Source organism: Pristis pectinata, chromosome X (assembly GCF_009764475.1).
Source record: "Pristis pectinata isolate sPriPec2 chromosome X, sPriPec2.1.pri, whole genome shotgun sequence".
Lineage (NCBI taxonomy): Eukaryota > Metazoa > Chordata > Chondrichthyes > Rhinopristiformes > Pristidae > Pristis > Pristis pectinata.
This window is the reverse complement of record NC_067450.1, coordinates 105228-129210: the sequence shown is the minus strand read 5'-3', so window position 1 is coordinate 129210 and position 23983 is coordinate 105228.

Here is a 23983-nt window from a genome sequence, read left to right as displayed (position 1 = left end):
GTGAGAGAGAGAGTGAATAAGAGAGAGTCCCTCTGTACGTGTGTGATATATACAGCATGTGTGTGTGTGTCTAACAACACGGGAGCGTTTAAAGACATAAATAAGGCGAGAGTTGAACAGTGAAGCACCTCCTGAACCTTTGAACCGCGTGTGTGACAGGGGATATTTGTTCACACAGCCTGGACTTTGTGTTTGTGTGTGAGAGAGCGAGGGAGAGAGGGGGCAGTGTTAATTCATTGCGTTGTTTATAAATGTATATCAAACTGGCAACCTACAATATTTTCCCTTTGTAAACTGATATATTTATTTAACAACGTGATCTTTAAACCCTCCCCCCTCCCTTGTAGATCGACCTCCCGCTCTTAATCAATGTGAGATTTAAACATTGGCCAGTAACACTTAGACGTGCTGTAACTCTCTGTCTATCTCTGTCTATCTATCTCTCTCTCTGTCTCTCTCTCTGTATCTCTCTCTCTGTCTCCCTCTCCCTCTCTCTCTCTTTGTCTCTCTCGCTCTGTTCTCTCTCTTCTCTGTCTCTCTCTCTTTCTGTCTCTCTGTCTCTCTGTATCTCTCTCTGTCTCCCTCCCTCCCTCCCTCTCTCTCTCTTCTTTGTCTCTCTCTCTGTCTCTCTCCTCTCTCTCTCCTCTCTGTCTCTCTCCCCTCTCTCTCTCCCCCACACCTACACTGACTCCTCTCCCTCCTCCCCACTTCTCCCCACTGTTACCACTCCTCCCCCCCCCCCACCTCAGCACCACCTCTCCCCCCCCCCCCGCCCCTCTATCTCGGAAATAAAAATCCAACGATAATTCATAATAATTCTCCATTGGAATTAATCCTTTGACGAAGAGACATTATCGGCTGATTCAGTCAGGATCCTCCTCGGTATAAAAATATATGTATTTAATTATTTTTCCCTGAGAAGGGTTGGAATTTTAAAAAAGGGGCCGTATTTTAAAATATTTTCCACGGGTGTGTTTTATGTCCTTTCTCTCTCTGTCTGTCTGTCTGTGTCTCTCTCCCTCTCTCTCTGCATGTGTGTGTGTGTCCGTCTCTCTCTCTCCCTCTCTCTCCCCCCCCCCCCCCCACCCCGCCTGTATGTGTGTGTGTCTCTCTCTCTCTTTCATCACAGGGGGAGTCCGCTTGCAGGTTTTTATGTGGTTGTAGGCGATCCACACCCGGAGCGGGATGTGAGTGCAGGTGGTATATATTGGTTCTCGTTCCGGTTCAACCAGAGGTCAAAAACCTCTGAATTTTCTCTTTGTGTGTGTGTGTCTGTGTCTGTCTGTCTGTCTGTGTGTCTGTCTGCGTGTGTCTGTGTGTCTGTGTGTCTGTCTGCGTGTGTCTGTGTGTGTCTGTGTGTGTGTGTCTGTCTGTCTTTGTGTGTGTCTGTGTGTGTCTGTGTCTGTGTGTGTGTGTCTGTCTGTCTGCGTGTGTGTGTCTGTGCCCGCGTGTGTGTGTGTCTGTCTGTGTGTCTGTCTGCGTGTGTGTCTGTGTGTGTGTGTCTGTGTCCACGTGTGTCTGTGTGTGTGTGTCTGTCTGTCTGTCTGACTGTCTGTGTGTCTGTCTGCGTGTGTGTCTGTGTGTGTGTGTGTGTGTGTGTGTCTGTCTGCGTGTGTGTGTGTGTGTGTGTGTGTGTGTGTCTGTCTGCGTGTCTGTGTGTGTGTGTGTCTGTCTGCGTGTCTGTCTGTGTGTGTGTGTGTGTGTGTGTGTCTGTGCGTGTGTCTGTGTGTGTGTGTGTGTGTGTGTGTGTGTGTGTGTGTGTGTCTGTGCGTGTGTCTGTGTGTGTGTGTGTGTGTGTGTGTGTGTGTCTGTCTGTCTGTGTGTGTGTGTGTGTGTGTGTGTGTGTGTGTGTGTGTGTGTGTGTGTGTGTGTGTGTGTGCGCGCGCGCGTGCAGGTTCCGCACCCGGAGGGAAAATGAGTTGAGCTTTTAAGGCCACTTCGATCAAAATGATTTTTTTTTGTTTGGGGACTAAAATTATATTTTTTTTTCTGGCGCGTCGCCGACCGACGCCTCAGGAGAACCCGAATTCTAATCGATCCTCTGGTTCCTTCACGTTCCCTGGGATATGTGTTCCCAAAGATCTGAACTTCTCCTTTCTTTCTAAAACAAAACAGATGTAGAACAACATAAAACGTGGAACAGAACAGCCCAGAACAGGCCCTTCGGCCCACAATGTTGTGCTGACACAGCTAATCCCTCCTACCTACAGAATGCCCACATCCCTCCATTTTCCTCTCATTCATGTGCCCATCCAAGCCCCTCTTAAAAGCCGTCCCCCCCAATGAATTTGCCCCCACCAACCTATCAGGCAACGCATTCCAGGCATCCACCACTCTCTCAGTAAAAAAAACGTCCCCCTCACGTCTGTTCTGAACCTACCCCCTCTCACCTTAAACGCATGCCCTCTGGTATTGGGTCACTCACTAATGGGGGGAAAGATATTGCTCGTCCACCCTATCTATGCCCCTCATAATTTTATACACTTCCAACAGATCACCCCTCAGCCTCCGCCGCTTCAGAGAAAAGAGCCCAAGTCTGTCCAGCCTCTCCTGATAGCACATGCCCTCTAATCCAGGCAGCGTCCTGGTAAACCTTCCCTGCACCCCCTCTAAGGCCTCGACATCCTCCCTACAGTGAGGTGACCAGAACTGCACGCAATACTCTAAATGCAGCCTAACCAGAGTTCTATAGAGATGCATCATAACTTCCTGACTCCTGTGCTCAATACCTCGATTAATGAAAGCCAGCATTCCATAAACCTTCTTAACCACCCTGTCTACCTGTATGGCCACATTCAATGAGTCATGGACTTGCACCCCAAGGTCTCTCTGCTCTTCAACACTGTTAGGGGTCTTGCCCTTTAGGGCGCGCTGCCTCTTGACATTGGTCCCAGCAAGGTGAAACACCTCACATTTATCCAGGTTAAACTCCATCTGCCATTTCTCTGCCCACATCTGCAGCTGATCTGTATCACACTGTATCCATCGCCCATCTTCAACACCGTTCACAGCTCCGCCAATCTTGGTATCGTCTGCAAACTTACTAACCCACCCATCAACGCCCCCATCCAGGTCACTGACGTACATCACAAACAGCAGAGGTCCCAGCACAGATCCCTGCGGAACACCACCACTCACAGGCCTCCAGCCCAAATAATCCCCTTCAACCACCAACCTCTTCTGCAGGCAAGCCAGTTCTGGAACCACACAGCCAATTCTCCACTGACCCCATAGAGTTCTGCAGAGATCCATCGTAACTTCCTGACTCCCGTACTTAATGAAAGCAAGTGTTCCATAAGCCTTAACCACCCCGTCTACCTGTGTAGCCTCTCCTGATAGCATATGCCCTCTAATCCAGGCAGCACCCCGGTAAACCGAGCAAGAAGCGGTCAGAAGTTTTACTTCCGAGGAAATAATGAACTTGGAAGCCAGGCACTTTACAAAGCATTTGCCCACTACACATCGGCCTGGGAGAGGTAAAATTGGGGAAATTCAATGTGGCAAATTGGTTGATTATTGTCACATGTCCAGAGGTGCAGCGAAAGACTTTGTTCTGCACGCCGTCCACACAGATCGTTTCACCACATCGAGGTAGTACAGGGTAAAGCAATAACAGAATGCAGAGTAAAGTGTCCCAGCTACGGAGAAAGTGCAGTGCAGGCAGACAGTAAGGTGCAAGGGCCACGACCAGGTAGATTGTGAGGTCAAGAGTCCACCTTATCGTTCAATAGTTTTATAACAGCGGAATAGAAGCTGTCCTTGAACCTGGTGGTACGTGCCCTCAGACTTTTGTATCTTCTGCCTGATCGGAGAGGGGAGAAGAGAGAATGTCCAGGTCGGGTGGGGGGGTCTTAGATTGGGAGATCAAGGCTCTTTCCACGTAGATAAGGAGAGATAAGTACGAGAGGACATGGCTTTAGGGTGAAAGGGGAAAGGTTTAGGGGGAACATTAGGGGGAACTTCTTCACTCAGAGAGTGGTGGGAGTGTGGAACGAGCTGCCATCTGACGTGCTAAATGCGGGCTTACTCTTAAGTTTTAAGAATAAATTGGATAGATACATGGACGGGAGATGTCTGGAGGGTTATGGACTGGGTGCAGGTCAATGGGACTAGCGGAATAAAGTTTCGGCACATACTAGACGGGCCGAATGGCCTGTTTTCTGTGCTTTAGTGTTCTATGGTGCTATGGTTCTATAGTTCTCATTGTACGAGGGGACAGTTCGATAGTCTTATAACAGCGGGGTAGAAGCTGTCCTTGAGCCTGGGGGTAGGTGCCCTCAGGCTTTTGTATCTCCTGTTCACACAATGTAGTGACCCTAAATCTGAGAGCTTTGCACCGTTTTGTATATATTTTTAAAATTATTAAAGTTTAATTTTGAAATATAAAATAAGTGCCCAATGGGAGTGGGAGAGAGAGAGATTTAAGCTTGTTTTTTTTACGCACGGCGAGTGTTTGGTATCTGGAATTCGCTGCCAGGTGCAATCGCTTGAAGAGGCACCGAGACGGACCAACAAATGAGTGTGCGTGGGCGAAAAAGGTCAGGCCTGTGCGCGATGGGCCGAAGGGCCTGCTTTCTGGCGCCGGTGCCGCTCTGTGAGCCGAATGCAGACCCCAGTGTAAGATGACCTCTCTGCCTGGGGGACCGACTTCACACGTGGAAATACCCGGGAGAAATAATAGCCCCGTTAACCAACCCCACGGTGACCGCCCGAAAGGGGAGAGAGAGTGGGGGGCAGAGAGAGAGGGGGGGCGGAGGGAGAGGGAGAGGTTGCAGAGAGAGGGGGAGAAAGAGGGAGGGGGAGAGAGAGGAAGGAGAAAGGGGGGAGAGGGGGAGAGAAGGAGAGGGGAGAGAGGGAGAGGGAGAGGGAGAGAGGGCGAGAGAGAGGGCGAGAGAGAGAGGGGGAGGGAGGGGAAGAGTGAGAGGGAGGGGGAGAGGGGCGGAGAGAGAGGGAGAGGGGAGAGGGGGAGGGGGAGAGAAAGAGGGAGAGAGAGGGAGGGGGAGAGAGGGGAGAGAGAGAGAGGGGGGGGGGGCCTCCCCGTTCCCCTGGAGTCTGTGAGCAGACAGAATTATTCCGTCCCTAAACGACCACCTTTGTTTTATTTTACACACACAGAGGGACACACACACACACACACACACACACACACACACACACACACACACACTCACACATACACACTCTCTCTCTCACACACACTCTCACACGCACACTCTCACACACACACACTCACACACTCTCACACACTCTCACACACACACGCACTCTCACACATACACTCACACACACACACTCACACACTCACACACACACTCTCACACACACACTCACACACACACACTCACACACACACTCTCACACACACACTCTCACACACACTCTCACACACACTCCCACACACACTCTCTCTCTCACACACACTCTCACACACACACACTCACACACACACTCTCACACACACACACTCTCACACACACACACTCTCACACACTCACACACACACACTCTCACACATACACTCTCACACACACACACACTCTCACACACACACTCTCACACACACACACACTCTCACACACTCACACACACACACAATAAAGAACGGGTGTAATTTATTTATTAATAAGGCGGCGTCTAGTTTGCGGGGAGGTTCCGAGTAGTTTTGGTGTGGGCCGATTCCGGGGCCCGGCGTCTGTGAGGCGAGCGAGGCAGGCAGAGGGAGAGAGAGAGGGACCAGAGAGACAGTGAAGTGTCATGGTCAGCTGCCTGTTCCCTGTTTAATTCGCTTGCGGGAGAGAAATTGGGCTTCTATCGTGTCCTTTCTTTCGACGCAGTCTCGCTATCGCGCCGGCACGTCGCATTAATGCCAAGTGTGGCTGCAGGGGTGGGTTTGATTTACGGCAAGAAATGGTGAATTGCCCTCTGTATAAACTTGGGTTACAGACCTGTGTGTGTGTGTGTGTGTGTGTGTGTGTGTGTGTGTGTGTGTGTGTGTGTGTGTGTGTGTGTGTCCCTCTGTGTGCGTCCCTCTGTGTGTGTGTCCCTCTGTGTGTGTCTGTGTGTCCCTCTGTGCGTCCCTCTGTGTGTGTGTCCCTCTGTGTGTGTGCGTGTGCCTGTGTGTGTGTGTGTGTGTGCGTGCCTGTGTGTGTGTGTGTGTGCGCGCCTGTGTGTGTGTGTGTGTGTGTGTGTGTGTGTGTGTGTGTGTGTGTGTGTGTGTGTGTGTAATGTGAGAGAGGGAGGGATTGACATATCCCGCTTCGCGGGCTCCGGATATTTCAGAACCTTGTGGAAACAATTCCCCAACCACTCTTGGGTTTAAAACCCCCCTCCCCACCCCTTGTCTTTTATTTCCCGTTTCATTCCCAGATCTCATCAGCCGAGGTCCGCCCTCCCGCTCCCCCCGGGAGTCGAGGTGTACCCCAATCCCGGATCATGAAAGAAACTCAATAAAACCTCACAAAACGGAGACATTTTATTCTCTCTCTCTGTCTCTCTCAACTTTCTCTCCCTCCCTCCACTCCTCCCACTCTCCCTCCCTCCATCCCTCACATTGGAAGGGGAATCTCAAAGAATCTCCCACAGAACAACAATATGATGGTGTGTGGTTCTGGAGCGACACCGTGTGCTGAGGAACCCTGGAATGTCTAATTTGCCAGTCAATGTGTGTGTGTGTGTGTGTGTGTGTGTGTGTGTGTGTGTGTGTGTCTGTCTGTCTGTCTGTCTGTCTGTCTGTCTGTGTCTCTGTGTGACTGTGTGTGTGTGTATGTGTGTGTGTGCGTGTCTGTCTGTGTCTGTGTGTGTGTATCTGTGTCTGTGTCTGTGTGTGTGTGATTACACTGAACGAAATCTCCCTTAACTTTACACCGACACACACACGCGCCCCTACAACATTCTCACACACTCAGTTACACATAACTCTCTCTCACACACACACTCACACTTTACTGCCACACGCACACACACACACTTACACTGTTTCTCACACACACCATTGCTCTTCCTCACTTGCCACACACACACATATACACACAATTCTCTCTTTCACACGCACACACAAATACATACCCACAATTTTCTCTTTCTCATAAACACACAGACACACACACACACAATTCTGTCTCTCACACAAACACATAGATACACACATGCAATTTTCTCACACACACACACAGACACTACACACATACACACAGACACACACACACACGGACGGACACACAGACAGACAGACACAGACAGACACACACACAAAAACACACACACACGGACGGACACACACACACACACACACACACACACACACACACACACACACACACACACACACACACACACACACACACACACGTTAGATCTGCATTTAACAGAAAAATATCATCCCAGCGTCTTTCTTACGTTGGGAGGAACAGTCTTATTTCGGCCGGTGAAACCCGGCTTGTAAACTAATTACCCCCTCCCCACCACCACCCACCGCCCCTGCGCTTTGTTGGGGAGTGATCTCCCCCTCCCCCCCCCCCCCGCACCTTCTTTATCTACCCATCTCTCTCCCTCCCTGCCTCTCTCCCTACTCCTCTCTCCCTCCCCTCACCCCTCTCTCGCCCCTCCCCACCACGTTCCACGCTTTCTACTCTCCGTCCACCTCTCTCTCTATCTATCTCTCTATCTTTCTCTCTATCTATCTCTCTATCTCTATCTCTCTCTCTCTATCTATCTGTCCATCCATTCTCTTTCTCTCTGCCTCTCTATCAATCCGTCTTTCTCCTTCATTTGCTCTGTTCTGTCTTTCTGCACCTGTCAATCCCTCTCTCCCTCCCTCTCTCACTATCCATCCCTCCCTCCCTCTCTCACTCTCCGTCCCTCTCTCCCTCTCTCCATCCCTCTCTCTCCCCCCCCTCTCTCTCATTCTCTCCCTCTATTTATCGGTCTATCTGTCCATCTCTAAACCACCCCCCCCCCGCTTCTCTCCATCCCCCTCCCGCTCACACACACACCCCACAGGACACCCCCCTCACAGGTAACTAACACATCGACAGGGCGGACACATCAGTCGAGATAACCTTGCATTTTCTTTTCTACTACCAAACCCCCCCTCCCCACCCTCCCCACGTCTCCACCTCCTCCTCTCCCCCCCCCACAGCTCCTCCTCCTCCCCCCTCTACATCGCCCCCACCCCCCACCCCCTAACCTCCTGAATCTCTTGAATCCAGGATACCTCACCGTCAACAGAAGGAAGGTCATTCAGGATTCCCCGCCACTTCTCACCTCTGCCCGGGCTTTGGAGAGGACCCCACCCGCTCCCGGCGCCCTCCTCCCGCCCACGAATCCAGCACAGCAAGATCCCACCGTCGCCGACGGCCGGGGCGGCCCGGGTGGGGAGCGGGCGGAGGACGGGCGGCGGCATGCAGGAGGCGCTGTCCCCCCCCCCCCCCACCCACCCCGGCACGGCGCCCGGCCAGTCCCGCCTCCCCACCCGAGCAGCCCGGGACCCTCGCCCGTGGCCCCGGCCGCCGGCCGCTGTCCCTCAGCTCCCCCTGCCGCCCGGGATGGTCCCGCCAGCGGGACCGGGGCTCTGGAGGGCAAGAGAGGGCGAAACCGTGAAAACCCCAAAAACCTAGAACCACAGAACGCTACAGCACAGAAAACAGGCCATTCGGCCCTTCTAGTCTGTGCCTAAACTTTATTCCGCTAGTTCCATTGACCTGCACCCAGTCCATAACCCTGCAGACCTCTCCCGTCCATGTACCTATCCAATTTATTCTTAAAACTAAAGAGTGAGCCCACATTTACCACATCAGATGGCAGCTCGTTCCACACTCCCACCACTCTCTGAGTGAAGAAGTTCCCCCTAAACCTTCCCCCTTTCACCCTAAAGCCATGTCCTCTCGTACTGATCTCTCCTAATCTAGGTGGAAAGAGCCTACTCGCATTAACTCTGTCTACACCCCTCATAATTTTATAAACCTCTATCAAATCCCCCCTCATTCTTCTGCGCTCCAAGGAATAAAGTCCTAACCTGTTCAATCTTTCCCTGTAACTCAACTCCTGAAGACCCGGCAACATTCTAGTAAATCTCCTCTGCACTCTTTCAATCTTACTGATATCCTTCCTGTAGTTCGGTGACCAGAACTGCACACAATACTCCAAATTTGGCCTCACCAATGTCTTATACAACCTCACCATAACATCCCAACTCCTATACTCAATACTTTGATTTATGAATGCCAGGACGCCAAAAAGCCTTCTTTACAACCCTGTCTACCTGCGACGCCACTTTCAGGGAATTATGTATCTGAATTCCCAGATCCCTGTGTCCCTCCGCACTCCTCAGTGCCCCACCATTTACTGTGTATGTCCTACCTTGATTTGTCCTTCCAAAATGCAACACCTCACACTTGTCTGCATTAAATTCCAGCTGCCATTTTCTGGCCCATTCTCCCAGTTGGTCCAGATCCCTCTGCGAGCTTTGAAAGCCTTCCTCGCTGTTCACAACGCCTCCAATCTTAGTGTCATCAGCAAACTTGCTGATCCAATTTACCACATTATCGTCTAGATCATTGATATATACAACAAACAACAATGGCCCCAGCACAGATCCCTGAGGCACACCACTAGTCACAGGCCTCCAGTCTGAGAAACAATCATCCACAACCAGTCTCTGTCTTCTCCCACTCAGCCAATTTCCAATCCAGTTTACAACCTCTCCATGGATACCCAGTGTCTGAACCTTCTGAACTAACCTCCCATGTGGGACCTTGTCAAAGGCCTTACTAAAGTCCATGTAGACAACATCCACAGCCTTACCTTCATCTACTTTCTTAGTGACCTCCTCAAAAAACTCCACAAGATTCGTTAAACACGATCTACCACGCACAAAGCCATGCTGACTATCCTTAATCAACCCTTGGCTGTCCAAATACTTATATGTCCTGTCTCTCAGAACACCTTCCAATAATTTACCCACTACTGATGTCAGGCTCACTGGCCTGTAATTACCTGGTTTACCCTTCGAGCCTTTCTTAAACAATGGAACAACATGAGCTATCCTCCAGTCCTCTGGCACCGCACCCATGGCTAAGGACATTTTAAATATATCTGCCAAGGCCCCTGCAATTTCTACACTAGCCTCTCTCCATGTCTGAGGAAATATTTTGTCAGGCCCTGGGGGATTTACCTACCTTTATTCGCTGTAAAGCATCAAGCACCTCCTCCTCTTTAATCTCTATATGTTCCATGACACTAGTGCTTGTTTCCCTTCCTTCCATATCCACGATGCCAGTTTCCTGAGTAAATACTGATGCCAAAAAACTGTTTAAGACCTCCCCCATCTCCTGAGGCACCACACATAGACGACCACTCTGATCTTCTAGGGGACCAGTTCTGTCTCTTACTATCCTTTTGCTCTTAATATACCTGTAGGGTTTACCTTCACATTATCTGCCAAAGCAGCCTCATGTCTTCTTTTTGCCTTCCTGATTTCCTTTTTTAGTATTTTCTTACATTTCCTATACTCTTCAAGTACCTCTTCCGTTCCTAGCTGCCTATACCTGCTATACACCTCTCTCTTTTTCTTAACCAGCTCACCAATATCCCTTGAAAACCAAGGTTCCCTATGCTTGTTACCCTTGCCTGTAATCCTGACAGGAACATACAAACTGCACTCTCAAAATTTCGTCTTTGAAGGCTTTCCATTTACTGAGCACATCCTTGCCAGAAAACAACTTATCCCAATCCACCCTACCTAGATCCTTTCTCATTTCCACAAAATTGGCCTTTCTCCAATTTAGAACCTCAACCCGAGGACCAGACCTGTCCTTACCCATAAATAACTTGAAACTAATGACATTATGGTCACTGGACCCAAAATGCTCACCTACACATACTCCTGTCACCTGACCTGCCTGGTTCCCCAATAGGAGATCAAGTATTGCATTCTCTCTCGTTGGTACCTCGATATGTTGATTTAGAAAACTTTCCTGAACACATTTGACAAATTCCAAGCCATCCAGCCCTTTCACAGTGTGGGAGTCCCAGTCAATATGTGGAAAGTTAAAATCCCCTACTATTACAGCTTTCTGTTTCTTACATCGGTCTGCTATCTCACTGCAGATTTGTTCCTCCAGTTCTCTCTGACCATTGGGCGGTCTGTGTGTGTGTATATATATGTGTATTTATGTGTCTGTGTGTGTATGTGTGTGTATAAGTGTGTGTCTATGTTTGTGTGTCTGTGTGTGTGTGTGTGCGTGCGTGTCTGTGTGTAAATGCAACTTCCGTTGTTAAACATGCACTTGACACAGGCGCGCTTGGTGTACAAATGGTATGTGTGAATATAAAGTGAACACACACACACACACACATCCATGGACACCTAACCTCACAGACACACAGACAGATATACACATAGACAAACACACACTGACACACATACACAGACACACACACTGCACACAGACACATGCACAAACACAGACCCAAACATCCACGGGCACACAACCTCAGAGGTCGGACAGACTCGGGTTGTTCTCTCCGGAGCGGCGGAGGCCGAGGGGAGAGGTTTATAAGATCACGAGAGGCACAGATAGAGCAGACAGCCGGGATCTTTCTCCCCCCACCCCCAGGGTGGGAATGTCTAATACCAGAGGGCGAGCGTTTAAGGTGAGAGGGGGGAAGTTCACAGGAGATGTGCGGGGCAGGTTTTTTACACAGAGAGCGGGGGTCTGGTGGAATGAGGCAATAGGAAGGAGAGGGACCGATTGGCCACCCGGTGTCCTCAGGTCCTTGTCTGAAACTCAATGGGTTTCACTCATTCCCTCATTTCGGGTTTGCTCACCCAGTATCAGGAGTCAACCCTACACACAATCACTGTCTCCTCAGGAGACCCCTCCCCTGCCTACATCACCCTCTGCCCTCCAACAGGAGACTCCGCGCGGATTGCTAGCTTGATTTTAGACTGGGTTTACTTTAAAAGAAATTCCAGGTGTGTGTGTGTGTGTGTGTGTGTGTGTGTGTGTGTGTGTGTGTGTGTGTGTGTGTGTGTGTGTGTGTGTGTGTGTGTGTGTCTGAGAGAGTGTGTGTGTTGTGTGTGTGAGAGTGTGTGTTGTGTGTGTGAGAGAGAGTATGTGTTGTGTGTGTGAGCGAGTGTGTGTGTTGTGTGTGTGAGAGTGTGTGTTGTGTGTGTTGTGTGTGTGAGCGAGTGTGTGTGTTGTGTGTGTGAGAGTGTGTGTTGTGTGTGTTGTGTGTGTGAGCGAGTGTGTGTGTTGTGTGTGTGAGAGTGTGCTTGTGTGTGCAAGTGTGAGAGAGAGTCTGTCAGATGGTGTGCTTGTGTGTGAGATAGTGAGTGTTGAAGAGAGATAGTGTCTGTGTGCAAGTGAGTGTCTGTGAGAGAGTTTGTACATGAAAGATACGCTGAGTGTGAGTATGTGTGTGAAAGGGTGTGTGTGAGAGAGATGGTGTGTGTGCATGTGTGTGTGAGGGTGTGTGTGAGGGTGTGTGAGGTGTGTGTGTGATAAATTCTAGTTATAATTTTCATCCCCACCCTCCCTCTCACACACTCATGCATTCTCTCTGACAGTCACACATATGCACACACTCACATTCCCACACACTCATACACACAAATACATACCCATACACACACTCACACTCTCGCACATGCATTCTCTCTCTCACACACACACATGCACACACACACTCTTTCACACACGTGCCCATGCACGCACACACATGCACTCACACATTCACACACACACTTACACACATCCACTCGCGCACACACACTCGCACACACACACTCACACATTCTCTCACACACACACTCATACGCACTCTCACACACACTCTCTCACACTCCCCCACACAAACCTGCACACACACTATCAGACACACACTCACACACACTCTCTCTCACACACACACTCACACATTCTCTCTCACACACAAACTTTCAGACACACACACACACAATCTCTCACACATAATCTCTCACACACACACTCACACACATTCTCTCTCACACTGTCAGACACACTCACACACACACATTTTCTCACGCACACTCACACACACGTCTACCTGAACATGGAGTGAAATATTACTTTAATCATCGCACACTGTTACCAGACAGGTCTGATCTTGTTTACCCATTTACCATGCCAAGCCAAGCAACAGTTCATGCTCAAACCTGCTGCAAACTCACTTTCCACCTTCACAAAATCGTGTTCAATCAGAACTGCAGCAGTTAAACGTGGAACAACCCCGCACAGATTGCCTCTGTTCAGAGAGAAAAAAGTCGACGTTATCTGACGTGCGAGATCCAAATCGTTGAAAAGAAGAGTGCAATCAATTCTCAGTTTTTATGCTGGCTTTTCGACTTGGGAAGTTGCAGGTTACTACAGGAGTTAACCCTGGGAAGATCTGCGCCCCCTCAGTTAACCTTCACCTGTCTCCTGTGACGGGAGAATTTCTTTACTTTTTAAGTTGTCATTCCAAGCGCAGACAATAGTGGGGGTGGGGGGGGGGGGTGGGGAAGGGTGCATGGGACTCTGCCGTAGCGAAGTTACTTTCCTGCGGTTCGCACACAGCAAGGCAGGCTCCAGCTATGAGAGACCTCCGCAAGAACGCAGCACAACAGTCGGTCGGGGCATCGGGTACAGAGTCACCCAAGTGGAGTTCACCGTCACACACACACACACACACACACACACACACACACACACACACACACACACGTCCGTGTGCGCACAGGGGCAAAGAAAAACTTCCCTACAGCAGCATCACAGGCACAGAGCATCAGAGACACAACAGTCACAGGAAAAGCATCAACCGTCCACAATTCTTACAAGAAAGAACACAATCAGAACACGAAACCAAGTCCACTGCAGTGCAGAGCGGTCCCGGTGCTGCTGTACTGAGGCAGTGATCAGGGAGGTGCCGGTCGGTTCAAGAACCGAATGGTTGAAGGGAAGTCGCTGTTCCTGAACCTGGTGGTGTGGGGACTTCAGGCTTCTGTACCTCCTGCCCGACGGGAGCTGCGAGAAGACGGCACGGCCCAGATGGTGGGGGAATCTTTGACGGCGGACGTTGCCTTCTTGAGGCAGCCCCTCCTATAGAAAGTGTTTGAAATGAGGAGAGGCATCGATAAGCTGCCTTTTCCCCAGGGGGCAGGGGAGTCCAACACTGGGGGGAGGGAGGGGGGTGTATAAAGGTTTAGGGTGATGGGCAGAGATTCAAAAGGGACCTGAGGGGCAATTTCTTCACCCAGAGGGTGGTCCGTACGTGGAACGAGCTGCCGGAGGGAGTGGGTGAGGCAGGTACAACAGGGTCATTTGAGAAGCATGTGGGTAGGTACAGGGAGGGGAGGGGCTTGGAGGGATATGGGATGATCACAGGGAATTGGGACTAGTTGGGTGGGCACCGGGGTCGACATGGACTGGTTGGGCCGAAGGGCCTGTGTCCATCCTGTACAACTCTAAAAGACGAGACTCGAAAAGGCAAGACTCTTCGGACCCATAAGAAGACCCTCTCCCAGGTAGGGCCCTCTATACATTGCCCAAGGAAACTTCCCTGAACACACTTAACAAATCCGACTCGGTACGTTGAGTCACACAGGACGGAAACAGACCCTCGAGTCATTTCATCTCTGACGACTGCTGTGACAAGAAACCACAGAGAGTTGTGGACACAGCCCAGCACATCACGGAAACCAGCCTCCCCTCCTCAGACTCTGTCTTTACCTCTCGCTGCCTTGGTGAAGCAGCCGGCATAATCAAAGACCCCACCCACCCGGGACATTCTCTCTCCTCCCCTCTTCCATCGGGCAGGAGATACAGGAGCCTGAGGGCACGTCCCACCAGGCTCAAGGACGGCTTCTACCCCACGGTGATAAGACTATTGAACGGTTCCCTTATACGATGAGATGGACTCTGACCTCACGATCTACCTTGTTGTGACCTTGCACCTTATTGCACTGCACTTTCTCTGTAGCTGTGACCCTTTACTCTGTACTGTTATTGTTTTTACCTGTACTACATCAATGCACTCTGTACTGACTCAATGTAACTGCACTGTGTAATGAATTGACCTGTACGATCGGTTTGCAAGACAAATTTTTCACTGGACCTCGGTACAAGTGACAATAATAAACCAATACCAATACATTGAAGTCAGAGTGGAGTTTCCCAAGTCTCTCACGCACGCGCGCGCGCACACACACACACACACACACACACACGTCCGTGTGTGCACAGGTGCAATGAAAAACTTCCCTGCAGCAGCATCACAGGCACAGAGCGTCAGAGACACAACATTCACAGGAAAAGCATCAACCGTCCACAATTCTTACAAGAAAGAACACAATCAGAACAGGAAACCAAGCCCACTGCAGTACAGAGCGGTCCCGGTGCTGCTGTACTGAGGCAGTGATCAGGGTTGTGCCGGTCGGTTCAAGAACCGAATGGTTGAAGGGAAGTCGCTGTTCTTGAACCCGGTGGTGTGGGGACTTCAGGCTTCTGTACCTCCTGCCCGACTGGAGCTGTGAGAAGACGGCCCGGCCCGGATGGTGGGGGGATCTTTGATGACAGACGTTGCCTTCTTGAGGCAGCGCTTCCTGTAGATACTCCCGACGGTGGGGAGGGATGTGCCCCTGATTTACAGTGAACGGCAGGGCCCTGGGGAGTGTTGTAGAACAGGGGGACCTCGGGGTACAGGTTCACGGTTCCCTGAAAGTGGGGTCACAGGTAGACGGGGCGGTGAAGAAGGCGTTCGGCACGCTGGCCTTCACCGGTCAGGGCACTGAGTACAGGAGTCGGGAGGTGATGTCGCAGTTGTACAGGACGTCGGTGAGGCCGCACTTGGAGAACCGCGTTCAGTTCTGGTCGCCCTGCTGTGGGGAAGAGGCCGTCGAGCTGGGAAAGAGGCGCAGAGGGAGATTTACGAGGATGTTTCCGGTACTTGAGGGACTGAGTTACGGAGAGAGGTCGGGCAGGTTGGGACTTTATTCCTTGGAGCGTGAGGGGTGACCTTACAGAGGTGTATAAACCCACGAGGGGCATTGATAGGGTGAATGTGCACAGTCTCTGCCCCCAGGGTTGGGGAATCAAGAACTAGAGGGCACAGGTTTAAGGTGAGAGGGGAAAGAGGTTTAATAGGCAACTTCCTCACCCAGAGGGTGGTCTGTGTGTGGAACAAGCTGCCAGAGGGAGTGGGTGAGGCAGGTACATTAACAACACACGGACAGGTCCGTGGACGGGAAAGGTTCAGAGGGAGATGGGGCCAAACACTTGCAGATGGGACCGGCTGGGATGGGGATCTGGGCCGGCACGGACCGGTTGGGCCGAAGGGCCTGTCTCCTTGCTGTCCGGCTGCGTGACTCTTTGACAAAACATCCGGTGATTGATACTCACCCTGCTGTTACGACGGTAGACCTTGTTTCTTGAAAGCAGTAGGCCATTAAACTAATGAGCCACCAGCCAGTGTACATGTGCAGAAGCAGATTTCGGATGTGGAGGTTCCTTGGTGGGCTTCTAATGACCTGCCATGCTGATATAAGACGGCGAATACCTCAGTAATTCTCAGCAATTTAATTTAATTAAGAACCAGATGAGAGATGTTTAGGTTCGCTGAATCTGGTCAATTGCAAGAGTAAATGCAGTGTGTCTACTTAATAGTGTTATTGGTTGATTCCTGTCCCATGTACCAAGGTGCAGGGAAAAACTTTTGCATGCCGTCCATACGGGTCATCTTACCACATCGGTACATCGAGGTAGTACAGAGTGAAGCTCCCTCTGCACCATCCCATCACACACTCCCGGGGTCAGACACAGGGTGAGGCTCCCTCCGCACCGTCCCGTCACACACTCCCGGGGTCAGACACAGGGCGAGGCTCCCTCCGCACCGTCCCGTCACACACTCCCGGGGTCAGACACAGGGTAAGGCTCCCCCCGCACCGTCCCGTCACACACTCCCGGGGTCAGACACAGGGCGAGGCTCCCTCCGCACCGTCCCGTCACACACGCCCGGAGTCAGACACAGGGTGAGGCTCCCCCCGCACCGTCCCGTCACACACTCCCGGGGTCAGACACAGGGTAAGGCTCCCTCCGCACCGTCCCGTCACACACTCCCGGGGTCAGACACAGGGCGAGGCTCCCTCCGCACCATCCCGTCACACACTCCCGGGGTCAGACACAGGGTGAGGCTCCCTCCGCACCGTCCCGTCACACACTCCCGGGGTCAGACACAGGGTGAGGCTCCCTCCGCACCGTCCCGTCACACACTCCCGGGGTCAGACACAGGGTGAGGCTCCCTCCGCACCGTCCCGTCACACACTCCCGGGGTCAGACACAGGGTAAGGCTCCCCCCGCACCGTCCCGTCACACACTCCCGGGGTCAGACACAGGGCGAGGCTCCCTCCGCACCGTCCCGTCACACACTCCCGGGGTCAGACACAGGGTAAGGCTCCCTCCGCACCGTCCCGTCACACACTCCCGGGGTCAGACACAGGGTGAAGCTCCCTCCACTGAGCACACAGTTACATACATATTCTCCTAAATGTTGTGTCAGATTTTCTCCAGCTCCCAATGCACCTCCAAAGAATAATTTCTCCAGCACTTAAAGTGTAATAAATGTCTGATCAATTCATTGGGCTGTGGCTTCAGGCTGTAGAGGCAGCAAGAGAGAGAGAGTGAAATGCTGTTGTTAAGTACCATATTAATCCCCTCCGTGTACACATCAGCCATTAAACAGCTGGCGTCAGTGCATTCTAAGAAATTAAAAGCCTTTGCAAAACTGTACACCAGACGCAGACGATATAAACAAGAGAAATAAATCGCTTTTAAATCGGAGCCTGGGTAATTTTCCAAGCTCCATAAATGGTATCAGATTGAGTCCCTAACGAGGCATGAACCAGCACTGGGGGATAATTCCTTTTGCCAAGATCTTCCGGCATTTTTCTGGGTCTTACCTCAGATATTATTCCCCCAACATCGAGGAAGATGTTTGGTATTGGTATTGGAGTTGGTTTATTATTGTCACTTGTACCGAGGTCCAGTGAAAAACTTGTCTTGCACACCGATCGTACAGGTCAATTCATTACACAGTGCAGTTACATTGGGTTAGTACAGGGTGCATTGAGGTAGTGCAGGTAAAAACAATAACAGTACAGAGTAAAGTGTCCCAGCTACAGAGAAAGTGCAGTGCAATAAGGTGCAAGGTCACAACAAGGTAGATCGTGAGGTCAGAGTCCATCTCATCGTATAAGGGAACCGTTCAATAGTCTTATCACCGTGGGATAGAAGCTGTCCTTAAGTCTGGTGGTCCATGCCCTCAGGCTCCTGTATCTTCTGCCGCATGGGAGAGGGGAGAAGAGAGAATGACCCGGGTGGGTGGGGTCTTTGATTATGCCGGCTGCTTCACCAAGGCAGCGAGAGGTAAAGACAGAGTCTGCGGAGGGGAGGCTGGTGTCCGTGACGCGCTGGGCTGTGTCCACAACTCTCTGCGGTTTCTTGCGGACCTGGGCAGAGCAGTTGCCGTACCAAGCCGTGATACATCCGGATAAGATGCTTTCTGTGGTGCATCAATAAACGTTGGGGTGAGTGTCAGAGGGGACATGCCAAATTTCTTTAGCCTCCTGTGGATGTAGAGGCGCTGGTGAGCTTTCTTGGCCGTGGCGTCTATGTAGTTGGACCAGGACAGGCTGTTGGTGATGTTCACTCCCAGGAACTTGAAGCTCTCGACCCTCTCGACCTCAGCACCATTTATGTAGACAGGAGCATGTACACTACCCCCTTTCCTGAAGTCAGTGACCAGCTCTTTTGTTTTGCTGACATTGAGGGAAAGGTTGTTGTCATGACACCATGTCACTAAGCTCTCTATCTCCTTCCTGTACTCTGACCCATTGTTATTTGAGAAACAGCCCAATATGGTGGTGTCATCTGCAAACTTGTAGATGGAGTTAGAGCAGAATCTGGCCACACAGTCATGAGTGTACAGGGAGTAGAGTAGAGGGCTGAGGACGCAGCCTTGAGGGGCACCAGTGTTGAGAATAATTGTGCTGGAGGTATTGCTGCCCATCCTCACTGATTGTTAACCCTGAACACAGAACGGTATAGTTGTGTCAAGCTTAATGCTGATTTATACCACGTGTCCTCCCCGTGTACCATCCACATCCCTCCATATTCCTGTGTCTATCTAAACACCTCTTAAACTGCACTAAACTCCCTGCTCCGACCCCCCAGCCCTGGTGACCCATTCCGGGCCCCCACTGCTCTCTGTGTAAAAAAACTTGCCCCTCACGTCGCCTCTGAACTTTCCCCCCCTCACCTTAAATGCACACCCTCTGGTATTAGACATTCCCACCCGGGGGGGGGGGGGGGGAGAAAGATCCCGGCTGTCTGCTCTATCTGTGCCTCTCAGATGATACCACCATTGTCGGCCGTATTTCCAACAGCGATGAGTCGGAGTACAGGAAGGAGATAGAGAGCTTAGTGACATGGTGTCAGGACAACAACCTTTCCCTCAATGTCAGCAAAATGAAAGAGCTGGTCACTGACTTCAGGAAAGGGGGTGGTGTACATGCACCTGTCTACATAAATGGTGCTGAGGTCGAGAGGGTTGAGAGCTTCAAGTTCCTGGGAGTGAACATCACCAACAACCTGTCCTGGTCCAACCACGTAGACGCCACGGCCAGGAAAGCTCACCAGCGCCTCTACTTCCTCAGGAGGCTAAAGAAATTTGGTTTGTCCCCTTTGACTCTCACCAACTTTTACCGATGCACCATAGAAAGCATCCTATCCGGATGTATCACGGCTTGGTGCGGCAACTGCTCTGCCCAGGACCGCAAGAAACCGCAGAGAGTTGTGGACACAGCCCAGCGCGTCACGGACACCAGCCTCCCCTCCTTGGACTCTGTCTTTACCTCTTGTTGTCTTGGTGAAGCAACCAGCATAATCAAAGACCCCACCCACCTGGGACATTCTCTCTTCTCCCCTCTTCCATCGGGTAGAAGATACAGGAGCCTGAGGGCACGTCCCACCAGGCTCAAGGACAGCTTCTACCCCACGGTGATAAGACTATTGAACAGTTCCCTTATATGATGAGATGGACTCTGACCTCACGATCTACCTTGTTGTGACCTTGCACCTTATTGCACTGCACCTTCTTTGTAGCTGGGACACTTTACTCTGTACTGTTATTGTTTTTACCTGTACTACCTCAATGCACTCTGTACTGACTCAATGTAACTGCACTGTGTAATGAATTGACCTGTATGATCGGTGTGCAAGACAAGTTTTTCACTGGACCTTGATACAAGTGACAATGATAAACCAATACCAATAAACCTCTCCCCTCAGCCTCCACCGCTCTGGAGAGAACAACCCAAGTCTGTCCGACCTCTCCTTGTAGCTCACGCCCTCTAATCTGGGCAGCGTCCCGGTGAACCTCTCCTGCACCCTCTCCAAAGCTCCCCCACGCCCTCCCTGTAACGGGGGGGGGGGGCGACCAGATCTGCACACGTGCAGCCTGACCAGAGTTTTATACAGCTGCAACGTGACTTCCCGACGCCCCGACCGATGAGGGCGAGCGTGCCGTACGCCTTCTTTACCGCCCTGTCTACCTGTGCGGCCACTCTCAGGGGAGCTGTGGACTCAGACCCCAAGATGTACCTCAATGCTATTAAGCGGTCTGCCATTAACTGTACACTTCCTCCTTTACATTTGATCTCCCAAAGTGCAACACCTCCCACCCGCCCGGATTAAACGCCATCTGCCGTCTCTCTGCCCACGTCTGTAACTGATCGACACCCCACTGCATTCTTTGATGGTCCTTTACACTGTCCGCAACGCCACAAACTTGCTATATCCCCACGCCCCCCCCCCACCCACATCTACATTTTCACCCAAGTCATTGATATATATCACAGACAACATTACCGGGTCACAGGGAGAGGTCGGCCAGGCTGGGTCTCTATTCCTTGGAACGTGGGAGAACGAGGGGCGACCTTATAGAAGTGTTTAAAATTATGAGAGGCATGGATAAGGTGGACGGTCACAGTCTCTTCCCCAGGGTAGGGGAGTCCGAAACTAGGGGGCATGGGTTTCAGGTGAGAGGGGAAAGAGATTTAATAGGGGACCCGAGGGGCAACTTCTTCGCCCAGAGGGTGGTCCGTACGTGGAACGAGCTGCCGGAGGGAGTGGGCGAGGCAGGGATAACAAGATCATTTAAGAAGCACGTCTACCCCTCCCACTGGGAACACCCCCCCCCCCACCACCGTCCCAATCTGTCCACCCCACAGTCACATCCCTCCCCACCGTCGGGAGTATCTCCAGGAGGGGCTGCCTCAAGAAGGCAACGTCTGCCGTCAAAGATCCCCCCACCATCCAGGCCGTGCCGTCATCTCACAGCTCCAGTCGGGCAGGAGGTACAGAAGCCTGAAGTCCCCACACCACCAGGTTCAAGAACAGCGACTTCCCTTCAACCATTCGGTTCTTGAACCGACCGGCACATCCCTGATCACTGCCTCAGTACAGCAGCACCGGGACCACTTTGATCACTTTGCATTGAAGTGGACCTTTTGTTTGTTTTAACTGTGTTCCTTCCTGTAAAGATTGTGTGCAAGTTATGTTTAATTGATGTTTTTCCTGTGAATGTTGTGTCTCTGACGCTCTGTGCCTGTGATGCTGCTGCAGGGAAGTTTTTCATTGCACCTGTGCACACACGGACTTGTGTGAGTGTGCGAGAGAGAGAGGGGGGTAGATAGAGAGAGAGATAGAGAGAGGTAGATAGAGCGAAAGATAGAGAGAGGTGGAGAGAGATAGAGATAGATAGAGAGATAGAGAGAGAGATAGAGGTAGATAGAGAGAGAGAGAGATAGAGGTAGATAGAGAGAGGTAGAGAGAGAGAGAGAGAGAGAGATAGAGGTAGATAGAGAGAGAGATAGAGGTAGATAGAGAGAGGTAGAGAGAGAGAGAGAGAGAGATATGATAAACTCCACTCTGATTTTAACTTTGGCTAAACTCCCCACCCACCTGTTATCCTCTGAACTAATGGGTATTGGTGAATTGGTTTATTATGGTCCTAAGTACCAAGGACCAGTGAAAAACTTTGTTCTGCCTGCCGTCCACACGGATCAATTCACCACGTCGGTACATCAGGGTAGTACAGGGGAAAAGCAGTCACAGAATGCAGAGTAAAGTGTCCCAGCTACAGAGAAAGTGCAGTGCAGGCAGACAATAAGGTGCGAGGGCCACGACCAGGTAGATTGTGAGGTCAAGAGTCCATCTTATCATACAATCTTTTAACAGTGGGGTAGAAGCTGTCCTTGAGCCTGGGGGTACGTGCTTTCAGGCTCTTGTATCTTCTGCCCGATGGGAGAGGGGAGAAGAGAGAATGTTCAGGGTGGGTGGGGTCTTTGATTACGTTGGCTGCTTTCCCGAGGCAGTGGGAAGTGTAGACGGAGTCCGCGGAGGGGAGGCTGGTGTCCGTGACGCGCTGGGCTGTGTCCACAACTCTCTGCAGTTTCTTGCGGTCCCCGGGCAGAGCAGTTGCCGTCCCGAGCCGGGATGCACCCGGATGGGATGCTTTCTGTGGGGCGTCGGTAAAAGCTGGTGAGAGTCAACGGGGACATGCTGAATATCTTCAGCCTCCTGAGGAAGTAGAGGTGCTGGTGAGCTTTCTTGACCGTGGAGTCTCCGTCGTTGGACCGATCATATAGGTCAATTCATCACACGGTGCATTGAGGTAGTACAGGTAAAAACAATAACAGTACAGAGTAAAGTGTCCCAGCTACAGAGAAAGTGCAGTGCAATAAGGTGCAAGGTCACAACAAGGTAGATCGTGAGGTCAGAGTCCATCTCATCATATAAGGGAGGGGGGAGAGAGAGAGAGGGAGGGGGAGAGAGAGGGGGGAGAGAGGGAGGGGGAGAGAGGGAGGGGGAGAGAGAAGGGAGGAGAGGGAGAGACGGTTTGACTGTCAAACACAAGAGGGTCTTGAGGTGTGAGGCCGGAGGGCCAGAGGTGGGGAACGCTTCCCCCCCCCCCCCCCCCCCCGGGGTGGGAGCTGGGATCTGGAACGGACTGTCTGGGGTGAGGACGAGGGTGGGGAGGGGTGGGGGTAGAGACTCTCGCAGCATTGGTGGGGGGAGTACCCTGATCTCAGAGGGAGGGAGGGAGGGATTGGGACCGAGGGGCTGGGGGGAACCGGGGTTCGGAGGGAGGTGGGGGGTGGTCAGGACGGACCGTGTGCACTCCAAAAGGTCTGACCCCAGCGCTGCTGAAGGCTGTGACACTGATTTCGGATTCAAAACCAAGAAGTTTTCTTTTATTGTCAATTGTGCAGAGTTGCCAGGATCACAGATCGCTCCCGGGCAAACATCTGGTGAGCTGTCAGCAGAGACTTTCAATTACAAGGCACAGAAAGATCGCAGACTCAACAGAACGGGGAGGGGTGGGGACAAGATGCAATCCCATCAAACGGAGAGCTTCCCTGGGAATACACAGGGTGAGGCTCCCTCCGCACCGTCCCGTCACACACTGCCGGGGTCAGACACACGGTGAGGCTCCCTCCGAAACTGTCCCGTCACAAACTCCCGGGGTGACACAGGGTGAGGCTCCCTCCGCACCGTCCCGTCACACACTCCCGGGGTCAGACACAGGGTGAGACTCCCTCCGCACCGTCCCGTCACACACTCCCAGGGTCAGACACAGGGTGAGACTCCCTCTGCACCGTCCTGTCACACACCCCTGGGGTCAGACAGTATAATGTCATAGCTTATTAAGCAGGTAAAATAAAGCATCAGCAAATCTGTGAGTGTTTTGCACTGGCATAGCTTATCAAGATAAAATCCAGTTGCGGAAGACTTCAGAAGCTTATCGAAGAGTAGGACTGGCTTTGGTCACCATCAGAGGGGGAGCGACGTCCCTCAGTCAGAACCCGATGATTTTCTTATCCAATGATCCACCGTTAAACATCGGTGAGTTCAGAGACACCTCTCCT